General features: G+C 38.7%; 1 long non-coding RNA gene across 2 annotated transcripts in view; it reads right to left on the bottom strand.

Moving 5' to 3' along the window:
* The window catches only part of LOC136791058 (uncharacterized), a 49,503-nt gene extending 42,788 nt beyond the window's left edge, over nucleotides 1-6,715 (bottom strand). Inside the window, exons 1-2 of one of the 2 annotated variants that reach the window (XR_010832234.1) lie at nucleotides 6,408-6,715; nucleotides 5,848-5,961 (exon numbers count right to left, since the gene is read on the bottom strand). This is a non-coding gene — a long non-coding RNA (uncharacterized lncRNA). Of the gene's footprint in view, nucleotides 1-5,847 lie in introns of both variants that reach the window. The other variant, XR_010832232.1, reaches the window with a different exon arrangement.
* Between the last annotated feature and the right edge of the window lie 5,720 nt (nucleotides 6,716-12,435).

Raw genomic sequence — 12,435 nt, 5'->3', positions numbered from 1 at the left:
CCACTTGTGGTAGAGCTTTCCTTCACACTTTAACACTGTTTTATTCTTGATAGAACCATTAACTTCTACACTAACCTTTCTACTTGTTACTATTACACACATTCTGCCCACTAAAGCTTTCTATTGATTTTTGCCAGGGAGCTTTTATAAAATGTAGGTTTAAATACATGGGTTTTGTGATTTTGTTAGCATTGGGTAGTATACAGACAGACAATGATTAATTTGTATCTCAATTTATTTTAGATATATTTTATAGTCACTTTGGCAATATAGTTGTCCTTACATTTTTTTTTTCTTGACTCATTTGTTCTAATAAGGTATCTTTGTAATCACCACAGTTTCCAATTCAGAAAGTAAAGTTTAAGTAAAATTTACATGGCATGAAGGATAGTATTATCAACATGTATTGATATACTGGAAATTCTTCCAATCATTTCAAACTTATGATCTGACTTATGAAGAATGGTGCCATTAGGTCTGAGGACCAACAGTTATTCTCACCTGGAATGTAGGCATGCATTGGAAAATCCTTTTTTCTTCTTCTAACATTTTAATTTCCTACATCTTTAATCGGGTTTATGAGGTTTTCACATGAATATTCTAAATACATAAATCTTTCCTTTAGTAACACAATTTGTGGTGAATGAACAAAAATCAAAAAACTTTACTACCAATCTTAGTGTCTTGATTTTTTTCCTTGGTTTATTAGGACTAAACACACATACCTAGTCCTGAGACCTGAGCATGTTACTATAATGAAGATGCTTGGAAATGAATTTCCATTTTAAAAATTACCAATAAAAGATTTTTTTGCGTTATGGATCAGATTTCTGTTAGTGTATTCAAGTCTGACTCCATTGATTTGATTGCTCTGTACATTTCAGAGATCATTGTAGATTTGAACAAGAATTATTTTCAATAAGACATTATTCATGTCTGCTCATGAATTAGGCTTTGAAATATTTGTACTAATATTTTCTATTATGTTGGTCAACAGGGTGGCATTCTGTAAGTTTCACTTTGATATTGAGATTCAAATATTCACAACAAAAACATGAATGTCTCATGATTGCAACTGTGCAAATAGCAAGAGATTACACCAACTTTGAAGATGGATTCTATTCTTTTTCCCTTTTCATTATTCATTTCCCTGAATTATAATGGTAAATTTGGGGAGCTTGCTTGAGTTGATGAGCGTTAATGGATATTCACACCTGAGCAGTGTATTTGCAGGAAAAAACGGACTACTAGGACTACTATAAATAGTTTCTATGCAATTGCATAAATACAAAATAGCCCTGTGCGCAAAACCCTGAAGTCTCGGGACAGGTACTTGCCACTAACAGTAATTTATTAATTTGAAATGGGCAAATAGGTAATTTTATGCCAATTCATTTTAGGCTGCTCAATGTAGACACAGCTGCATACAGTCAAGAAACAATAACTATGTAAGAATCTCATTGAATTTTTCAGAAGTTTGATTGTATGCATTATTCTGTGGTATCAATGTAGCAAGAGAAAATTAAATGTAAACATTTGCTGTAAGCAGCAAAAAAAAAGTCTAGTGTTCAGCAATTTAGGTCATGATCCCACAGTAAGAAGAAAATAAGAACTTTTGAAAAAATCTGTTGTTTCTGAGCATTGCTACAATATGAGAACTACTGGATAATTGAGAAAAAATAAGATTAATGTATCCCAATTAAATTATCTGAGCCTTATCTTTAAAAAACAATAAATCTCCATATTTTCTCCATTTAGTCATTCTATAGTGGTATTTTCATCAAATCAAGGATTAAAATACAGGAAGAAAATGAGCCATCAAATTAGCTTGAAAACTACATTCAGAAATATTATTTTCAATGTGTAATGAAACAGAGGCAGGAATTTGTCAATAGACAATATATGCTAGGTAATTTTGAGTAGCAAATATTCTTAAAGCCTATGCCATTTACAAGCAAGCTATACTATTCACTTAATCTACTAATAACTAGTTCTACCTTCTCTAAATTAATTTTGGTTAGCTCAAAAAGAAGATCAAGTTTACTTAAAGGTTTATAAACCATGGTGTCACTTTTCAGCAAATTAGGGCAGAATCTGAAACAAAGCACAAAACCACAAGAACTTACTATAGTCTAATACTTCACAGTGACCATTTCACACAGCTGTATAAGTAAAAACCATCATCATAGTGAAGACAGTGATCGATGATTCAGTGAAGCATGTTTCCAAGAACTAAGACAACTGTATACTGCTAAAATGGAAACCAATTTAGCATGAACTAGTAAGTTAGGAAGTGATGGTTTGCTTAAAAATAACCAAGTCTTCTCTTCCTTGTAAACATTGAAGCAATATTAAATGCTGTGTCACAAGTAAAAGTCTGAGAGCACAAATTTCAGCTACAGTTCAACAACATAAAACTCCAAAATATAAATCTAGGCTAAGATATTTCTGCTGTGCTGAAAGCTTCTGTTTTCTATGAAAAATAAGTTAGAAAACTAATAATATGTATATATACAGACACACTCACACATTTGTATTTTAATATGATGTCACTCAGTATTCATTATGCAGGACATCTTTCAAGCATCTCTTTTAACCCATTTTTCTTTGTGTGTCTGATTGCACATCCCAAACTCTTTACCATGTAAGATGTAGTCCCTTGAACACGGATAGAAGAATATTACACTTAAAAATAGGGGTATGATGAATCAGAATTATAACTTTTCTAGAGACTATATAGAACTAATTAGATTATATCCTTTTCAGCTGTTTTATTTTCCCAGTTTTCCCCCCAAATAAATAGGATTTTTTTTTTATTCTAGCAAACTTTGTCAATTATTTTCACACCAGTTTTTATTTTAAAAGCTTTTTAAAAACTATTTAAAAAGCAGAATCATTACAAAAGTCAGAGGTGATAGCATCAGGGTTTCCCTACCACTCCTTTCCTCTAAATAAATTTGATGTAGGTTGTGAAGTCATATGAAAGATACAGTTTTTGTTTTGTTTTCTGAAACACTGATTTTAAATTCATTGGGAAAATTGTGAATACAAATGATTGTTGGAAATTTTTCAGGTAAGGATTTAGAATGGTAACGTGGATAAGAGGGTTTCCTTTAAGCCTATTTTGAATTACAGTGCAGAGTTTCTGATACAGTTTACTCTTCTTAAGCCCTGCAAATCTAAACACAACCATGAGGTTCTAATATATATCAAGATCTAAAACTAAAAAACTGCAAAAAGAAAAGAAAATGTGAAACCACCAATATATTTAAAACAGAGGATGAAAGCATTGAAAAATCTTGAGAGAACTGAGAGTTAACATGGATATGTAAATGATTTCTGTTCTTTTATTCTAAACAAAGCACTATACCAAAAGCATTATTTTAAAAAGAATAATTAAAAAACCTACCCCATCTACAACTTAGATATGGACTAATCTAGAATTTCAGTATTATATAAGATACTAAAAATCTCATCATTTTTACATTCCAAATTTAGATTCCTAAGTCAAACAAACAAACAAGATGTTGTACTAATAAAACAATGCTGAACATAGTTTCCAATGCATTTAGTGATACAGAAGGGTGGACATGAACACACAGTCCCAAATGTTTTGGTCAGAAAAAGTTAATCTCCCAGTACCATTCAAGCCTCCATACTGCAACATACATTTCTACATAGGCTTTATTACCACTACTCTTTAACCAGCTCTTTGCCAAAAGATTGAATTTCCATGTAAAAAACCTGAACCACACACCTCCAAAACACATATCAACATTTCAGTAGCATTAACTTTCACTAAACCAAGTGGTAAAACAAATCCAATATGTTCAGATTAGAGAGATTCTACGCTGTAGGGGTTTGAATAAAATGATCGTGAAGGCCCCAGCCCAATCTCCAAAAGACAAGAGTTGATGTCATAGAAATCACCACACTCAGGAACTGGCACCATTACTGACAGACTTGGTAGTAAGGTCAAAAATTCCACTGACCTAAGGACTAAACAATGCTTCCTTCACCCCCGACGGAAATGGTCCCTTTACATTAGAGCTGAGATTCAATTAGTATGGTAATGGATCTTTGCAAAACAAAGCCATTTCTTATAAAAATATGCTTTTAAAAGAAGCAAAAGCTGGTTTAAGAGATGAATCTGAATTTAAAATAGTCAGATTTATTTTTCCAGCAGGTGAAGTGTGTCCTTTATTCATCCTATTCAGTATTCAAAGAAACAAACATGCATACATGTACATGTTTAAATACAAACGAATTTAAAACTAGTAAAAGAGCATTCTATACCTAAAAATATAATTGTATATCTGATTTCCATTTAAATACAAATAAAGCATCTAAAGATCACAATACATGCTGGGCAAAGAGGATATTGATTGGATGTTAGTACATGCAAGACAAATTCAGTTCTCAACCATACCACCTTAATTCTAAAGAAACCCAACAGATGTCAATGAAATGGTATTGGATTTGTAATGGAGTGAGAACAGAGTTTCGTCCAGCGTATCTTTTTTTTTTTAATATATTTTTTATTTTAAGCAAAACATACAGAAGAAATCTTCCTTTGCTCCCCTGTTATCAATCAATGACCATTGCTCTCTTAATGTATTACAATAAAATATCTCAACGGTGCATTGAGCTGGTTGACTGTAATATATCAGCAGATCAATGGTTTGCAAAAAGAAAATGGTCATATGCAAGACAACTTTCTCCAATTAGATAATTTTCAAAGATTTCACACACTGAATTAGTAATGGGTTTGAAGAAGCAAATCAAAAGTGTTAACCAACTAACTGGAGATCTCACAGGGTTTTCAAAGTGTTACCCTCCTTTTTCCCCCACTATTAAAAACAAAGATAAATTATACATTAATAATTTAAGGATGCTTGTCTACAGATCTGGATACTGCAGCTTGGTCATAAAACCCTATACACTGAAAAGTCAAGAGAGAAAATAAAGAGTGACACAGAGAAATGGAGACCTGCTGGGAGCCAGGTCACTTCAACACTAGGTCATCCTGAATACACTTCCCTTTGTTTAAGAAACATTTCAGGTCTTTAATCACACTTACACATGGAATTGATGACATCCATGGAGTGGACATGAATATATTTCTTTGTATATAAGCAGACATCTGGGCATGCAACGCAAAAAGCTGTGCTCCTAGATGTGTGATTTCTTCCTCCCAAACAACTTTGTACCCTTCTTGTGAGTCATGTTGTTTACATTAAAAAAAAAAAAAAACTGTTCAACTTTAAAAGCCAGCACTAAAAGCTTTGCTCTGCGTGCAGTTCCTCTGCTGCAAAGAATTTTTTATTCATATAACCCTCTCTTTCATGGACATCATATATTTCTGTAATGGTGCATAATTAAACATTGACAAATCTAAATCAATAAACATCTTCATTGGTTGGGGTGGCATCAACACTTAGAAGTGTTGCCTATTGAGAAGCTCTGGGGTCTCAAAGATCAGATTATATATTTCATGTTATTGACATTTCTGATATTTTCTGGTCTGGGAATACAATAAGAAAAACCTTTCTGCATTTTTATTATTATTATTATTATTATTTTTCCCTTCATTAAGAAAGGAGGAAAATAAATTAAAAAAAAAAGGCAACAACACTCAAGCAACACTCAAACAACATAAACTGTAATATCAGTTCAGTGAAGTCTTCACAAGTAATACATATTTTTAGAATAAGAACTCCATAACAGAAGCACAAGGTTATGACTTCTCTGCAGCTCCAGATTAGTGTCAATGAACTAAGGAGTACATGGAGAGGTGGGCTTTCCTGTGACTCACCAGATGGAGCTATTCCAGACAGCTGTATTTACCTGGCAGTAAATGTAAGCTGCCTGAAGAAATGCTTCTTGTCATATACAGAGCCTTCTTTTAAGCATATTAAATCTCTTACCAATAAAGTTTGTTCTCCATATTCAGACCTGCCCCTGAAGCACAAAAGCAAACAATAATTGTCAGCGCCAAAGTATTACAGACTTCATTTAATTACTAAAAGCTCAACAGAAATATTTTGAGATTTTTTTTTCTTCTAATGGTTATACATACAACAACAAAAAGCAATGTCTGTGTACAAAAATATCATTCTTTATAATGTATATCTCTTTCTGCTCAAAACCTGAAATCGAAAACATAGAACAGAAGTAAGTATAGCTAACAATAACAAAAATCAGATTACTCAAAACAGTTAATCCCAAGAAACACTAAATGCCTGTGATGGTATAAATAAGTACATCTACTGCAAAGTCAGAAAAATTTTGAAATTAAAGTAATCCATGCACTTTAAAATCAGTCTCTGTTAGCTTTAGAATAAACTCTTATCTTCAACGCATTGTAGGAACCGTTTGGACTGCGCATGCCTGGACGAGTTGCTTACCCAACAGATGTCTGGATAATTGAAGTCCCCCATGAGAACCAGTGCCCAGGATCATGAGGCTACTACCAGCTGCTTGTAGAAGGCCTCATCAACCTCCTCCTCCTGACCTCGTGACCTGTAGTACACCCCCCACAACAGTGTCCCCCATACCAGCCCACCCCTTAATTCTCACCCACAAGCTCTCCACTTCTCCTTCACCCTCCCCCAGGTGGAGCTGGGTACACTCTAATTGCTCCCTCACATAAAAGGCAACCCCACCCCCTCGCTTCCCCAGCCTGTCTTTCCTAAAAAGGACATAGCCCTCCATGACAGCTTTCCAGTCATGGGAGCTGTCCCACCATGTCTGTGTGATCGCAACGAGATCGTGGCCCTGTGACCGAACACAGATCTCGAGCTCATCCTGTTTATTTCCCCTGCTCTGCACATTGGTATACAGGCACTTTAGGGAAGCAGCAGGCGCAGTTACCCCTGGAGGGATGCAAGAAGATGATTCCGGATGGGGTATCGGGATCATTACTTTCTGAGGAGCCCTCCGATGATCCTATGGGACAACTCAGAGGTTTTTCCCTACTATCTTCAACAGTGACAGCAGTGACAACTTCCCCCAGCCGTCCTCTGTAACTTTCAGCTCCCCTCCCTTCCCCTGTCAAACCTAGTTTAAAGCCCCAGTAATCAGCCCAGAGAGCTTGCTCCCCAACATACTTGTGCCCCACTTGCCGAGTTGGAGTTGGTCAGCAGCCCACATACCCGGCTTCTCAAAGGGCTGCCCAAGATCAAAATACACAAAGCCTTGGTCCAGACACCACTCCCTCAGCCAGTCATTCACCTGTCCCGTTCTCCTCCTTCTTTCTGGGTCCCAGTCACCCAGCGGGAGGACAGAGGAGAACACTACCTGCACCCCCGATCCCTTCAACAACCTTCCCAGGGATGCAAAGTCCTTTTTAATATTACTCATTTTTCTTGTCACAGCTTCCCGGCATCCAACCTGAATGACAACAAGAGAATAGTAGTCCTCCGGTTTAAAGAGCTGTGGCAGAGTCTTCCTAACATCTCTGACACATGCTCCAGGAAGACAACACATCTCTCTGGATAGGTTATCTGGGTGACAAATGGGAGCCTTAGTGCCCTCAGCAAGGAGTCTCCAATCACTAGGACTCTCCGCTCTTGTTTTGTGGCACTGGTTGTGATGCAGTACCCCGTCCGGCCCCGCTCCCTATGCTCAGTACTTCCCCCAGTCTTGACATGCTTCTCTGGGTTGCTTCCTGGGTTCTGACTACTGTCCAGACCCTCAACCCTCAGGCTGCTGATTTCTCGCTGCAGCCCAGCCACCTGCTCGAGGAGTTCCTTGAGCAGGGCACACCTGCACCCATGACAGCCCTCTCTTCCCTCAGGACCCAGGTGGGCCTCCAGATTCCAGAGCTCCCTGCAGTCACCTGTCTGGACTGCCACTTCACCCCTCAGGGGATCCTCCTGAGTGTCCCCATGAGCCCAGAGAAGCAGTATCTCCTCAGTTTGGGTTGCCGCCTCGGACTGGCCACTGCAACGGGTGCCCATCATGGTGAATTCTAGGTTCTAAGAGGCAGAGTTCCCCGAGGAGAGGAGGGGAAGAGAAAGGGAGGTGGGAAAGGGAGGAGAGAATCCTCCTCGCACTCCTCCCTGCCCCGCCTGAACTGCCCCGCGCGAACTGCCTGCGCTAACTGCCTAGCCAGTCCTCTTAGCACGTCCTATTGGCAGCGACCCCGTGTCGCGGTGCTCCCTAGGCCTTGCTTTTATAGCGCCAGGGGGTGGGTGGGCTGCTGTCACCCCTGGCTCCGCCCTCAGCACGTCAGCGCCCGCGGCGGCACAAGCACAGCTCCTGCCTGCTTGGGGTGGGGGTTGAGGCTGCGGCTCTGACCAAGCGGCTTTGTGCAGCGTTATTGGGGGGCGGGGTTTAGGGGTTGGCTCTGTTCGTCCCCCTGCCAGGAGCCCTTGCTGCAGCCGGTCCGTGGAAGGACCACATTAAAATGGCCAAGAGCAAGTGTAAAGTCCTGCACCTAGGAAGGAACAACCGCACGTATCAGTACAAGCTGGGGGATGACCTGCTGGAGAGGAACTCTGAGGAGAAGGACCTGGGGGTCCTGGTGGACGACAGGTTGACCATGAGCCAGCAGTGTGCCCTGGTGGCCAAGAGGGCCAATGGGATCCTGGCATGCATTAAAAGGAGCGTGGCCAGCAGGTCAAGGGAGGTGATCCTCCCCCTCTACTCTGCCCTGGTCAGGCCTCACCTGGAGTACTGTGTCCAGTTCTGGGCTCCCCGGTACAAAAAAGACAGGGATCTCCTGGAAAGAGTCCAGCAGAGGGCTACAAAGATGATACGGGGCCTGGAGCATCTTCCCTTTGAGGAAAGGCTGAGAGAACTGGGTCTGTTCAGCCTGGAGAAAAGAAGACTGAGAGGGGATCTCATCAATGTGTATAAATACCTGAGGTGTGGGAGACAGAGGGATTTGGTCAACCTCTTTTCAGTGGTTTGTGGGGACAGAACAAGGGGTAACGGCCACAAGATGGAGCACAGGAAGTTCTGCACCAACATGCAAAAGAACTTCTTCACAGTGAGGGTGATGGAGCACTGGAACAGGCTGCCAGGGAGGTTGTGGAGTCTCCTTCTCTGGAGATATTCAAGGCCCATCTGGATGCCTACCTGGGCAGCCTGCTCTAAGGAACCTGCTTTGGCAGGGGAGTTGGACCCGATGATCTCTCGAGGTCCCTTCCAACCCCTGCAATCCTGTGATTCTTATTATCACTAACAGTAATAGCAGAATTTAATAATTGAATATTAATAATTTGCATTTCTTCAACACTAAACAATCTCAAAGGACTTTTCGAATAATTAATTCATCCTTACATCATACTTGTAAGTAGACAGGGAATAATGGCTTACCATTTCACCTGGAAGAAAGAGAGAGAAAGTTTACAAAGAATATTAATGCCAGGGCTGGAACTAGTTCCTAGTTCTCAAATTCTACATCCTGAAGCACAGATTATGGACTATTCTGAATTGGTGCAATACAAAATATGGTGACAGTCTTAGAATTACACGTGTTGGATCTTGTATGATCCAGAATAAGAACATGAAAGGAATTATAATACACTGCTTGCCATAAAATAGAGAATATCCTGCAAGAGTTTTAATAAAAGCTTTATGTTATCATCATGCAGTGTTTGACAAAAAGTACAAAATTCTCTGATGATTACTGATCCTTTCAAATCCTGAGTCACATCAAACTCAAAGAGAAGTAATTATGTCCTCAAATTTCTGTACAGTCTTAAATAACTTGTTGACTATCAGTGGACTATTGGGTAACTTAAAGCAAGAAAGTTTAGCAGACTTAGTAACATAAGTTAACACAACATAAGGTCCTGAGCAAATGATTCATTCACATGGACAACAAATTTAACGTTAACTATGACAATTCTTGACTTCTAAAAGCTTAAATCTGTGAATTCAATACTCTTTTTAAGTTTAAATAAGGGTCTGGAATACATTATATTTTAGTCATCTAAAAAAGGTGAAATGCCCACAAAAGAACACAGTGGCATCTTACAAAATAATATGTTAACTATACAATGTAAGGAGCATAGATAGATTTCTATTAGTTGAAGAACAAAAGGGATAACACAAATTACCTAGACCAGCAGCTGTGCAAAGTACACAGTGTACAATGCAGGGGATGGAGTAAGAGGGGAATAATCCCTTCACTCATCTCACTGTGCACGTCAACACCCACAACATGTCGGCACAAGGGGAAACATTACTGCACCACAAGGACACACAGCAACATCACAGAGGTGCAATAGCATTTGCTGTAATGTGATGCTGTGCCAAAAACATTCATACCTTTTACTGTGATATTTCTGCTCAATGTAATGACTTGTTCATGTCAGAGTGTGCCCCACTGGGCAATCTATAAGAGCTGTCAGCTCCAAACAAGAAGTCTACTTCAAATTATAGTTACCTCTATCTGCAGATTCAAAACCAAACAAGAATACACACACACATATACTTGCAGCATTACAGGATGGCTGGGCCAAATTCTACTTTATTTAACCAATATGCTTTACCATTTTTGACAGTTACTCCAGCATGACTAAGACTAGAAATCAGGTTATCATTGTAGACTTTGACAGAAAATGTTGTTAAAGTGATGTTGTCTTCAGAGTCTTTCATGAAATCTGTAAACATTTAACATTTCTTTGAATGGAAAATATGGCTTGTCAATCTATATTGACTCAGTGAGAAGAAAAGCCCAACATATTAAGCTTAGATCCTCCAGACATTCATTTCTCTAACTTTACAATATATTTTCATCCTTTCGCAAATCAATCACATTAATCATAAGAACTCAAAATGAATGTTTACACTGTATTTGTCTTGTGGGTTAACTCTTTTGGATGGTGCTTGGATAAGCAGAATACGGTATTGGGAAAAACATTAGCATAGGTACTACTGCTAAACGAAGACCAAAAATTTACTAATACAGAAAGCGTTACCGAGTCTTTATGCAAGTTCTTCAGGGACCAAAGCCCACCCCTCCAAATAAGATAGGCTAGCTTTTTTGAAATAGTCTGATTAGTAACAAGCATATCATGCTTGATACGCATGATCATGCATTATGGAGGTAAGTCCCCATGCTATTTATAAAGTACACATGGCCATTATTAGTCATCCAGAGCCCCCCCTTATGGACAGTGAATAAAATGCACTGGGAGAGACCAACTTAAACTCTGAGAGGAATTTAGAACTCAGAGAAAAGAATTAAGTAGTGTTTCCACGTGAATGTTCTTTTTCTGTGCCAAGCCTTCCTCTGTGGAGTTCAGTGTTTGTGTGGAATGAGAAGCTGGTCACCCTGAATCTCCATTATACTGTGCTTTGGGCCTTTATCCCCATGCTAAGGCATGAAAGTGCAATGGGTACAACACTCTTGTGGCTTCTCAGTTTATTTCCATAAAGCATATATCAGCAGACTAGGACTGTTATAACACTTTCAGATAACAAAAGAGAAAAAAAAACAAAACAAAACACAAGGGGACAGAAACAACACCCTGTAACATACATAATTTTCATATGAGCAGAACCATGAAAGAGTAAAGCCAAAATGAATAGTTCACAAAATCTAATAGCTTGAAAAAAAGATCAAAAACACAGTAAGATATGTAGTACCTATTACTGATGAACTCTGTAGACAGGTTTTGATGCTAACTACTTAGAACGGGACCAGTAATTATCTAAGCCTAAATAACATGAGAATCAAAAAACAAAACAAAAACAAAACAAAGAAATATTATTACATCCAAATTTGCTCACTTGTTGAAATCAAAACATAACTGAGACAAAGAAAGGTTTAACAAACTTCAGACAAAAATTGGGCAGGATTGCAGAATCGTAACAGCCAGTTAGGTTTTGAAATCTTTCTATCAGTTATTTTTCTAACCAGACATCATTTGGTTTACTGCCAGCAATCCTTCCTGACTCCTCAGAAAGCTAACCATCTCTTAAAGTCAAGGCTCCTAAGTTTTCTGCTTCCAACACAGTCACAGTGAATAGAGAAGTTCAGATAACAGAGAATGGTGTCATGGACAGACTCTGAACATGAGAGAAAAATAGTAGAATTGTAAGTCCTCACAGAAACACAATTGTTACTGTCTACTCAGAAAAAAAAAGAGTGGATCATGATATGGTGGAAAGAAAAATGGCTTTTAGGAAGCTTTATAAACAGTCAGCATTGAAGAGAGATTTCCAGAAGTATGAATTGACCAAGGGAACTGGAGGAAAACAGCCCATGGTCTCCAGTTGCTGTGGCTTCTGTCCTGAGCAGGGTGGTGCTCAGCCCCACACACTCCTTCGATGTGTTGACTCTACATACCCTAGTTGTACTTTCCATTTCATGGAAACTCCTAGTAAAGCCTTACCTCTGTAAGAGGGCTTGGTTATACTTTGCACAGAACATATGAAGAAAAATATGTGGAGAAATTAATGCTACTGCTCACAAGC

This window comes from Anser cygnoides, chromosome 1 (assembly GCF_040182565.1).
Source record: "Anser cygnoides isolate HZ-2024a breed goose chromosome 1, Taihu_goose_T2T_genome, whole genome shotgun sequence".
In the NCBI taxonomy this organism is placed as follows: domain Eukaryota; kingdom Metazoa; phylum Chordata; class Aves; order Anseriformes; family Anatidae; genus Anser; species Anser cygnoides.
This window is presented reverse-complemented; position numbering and strand designations above follow the sequence as displayed.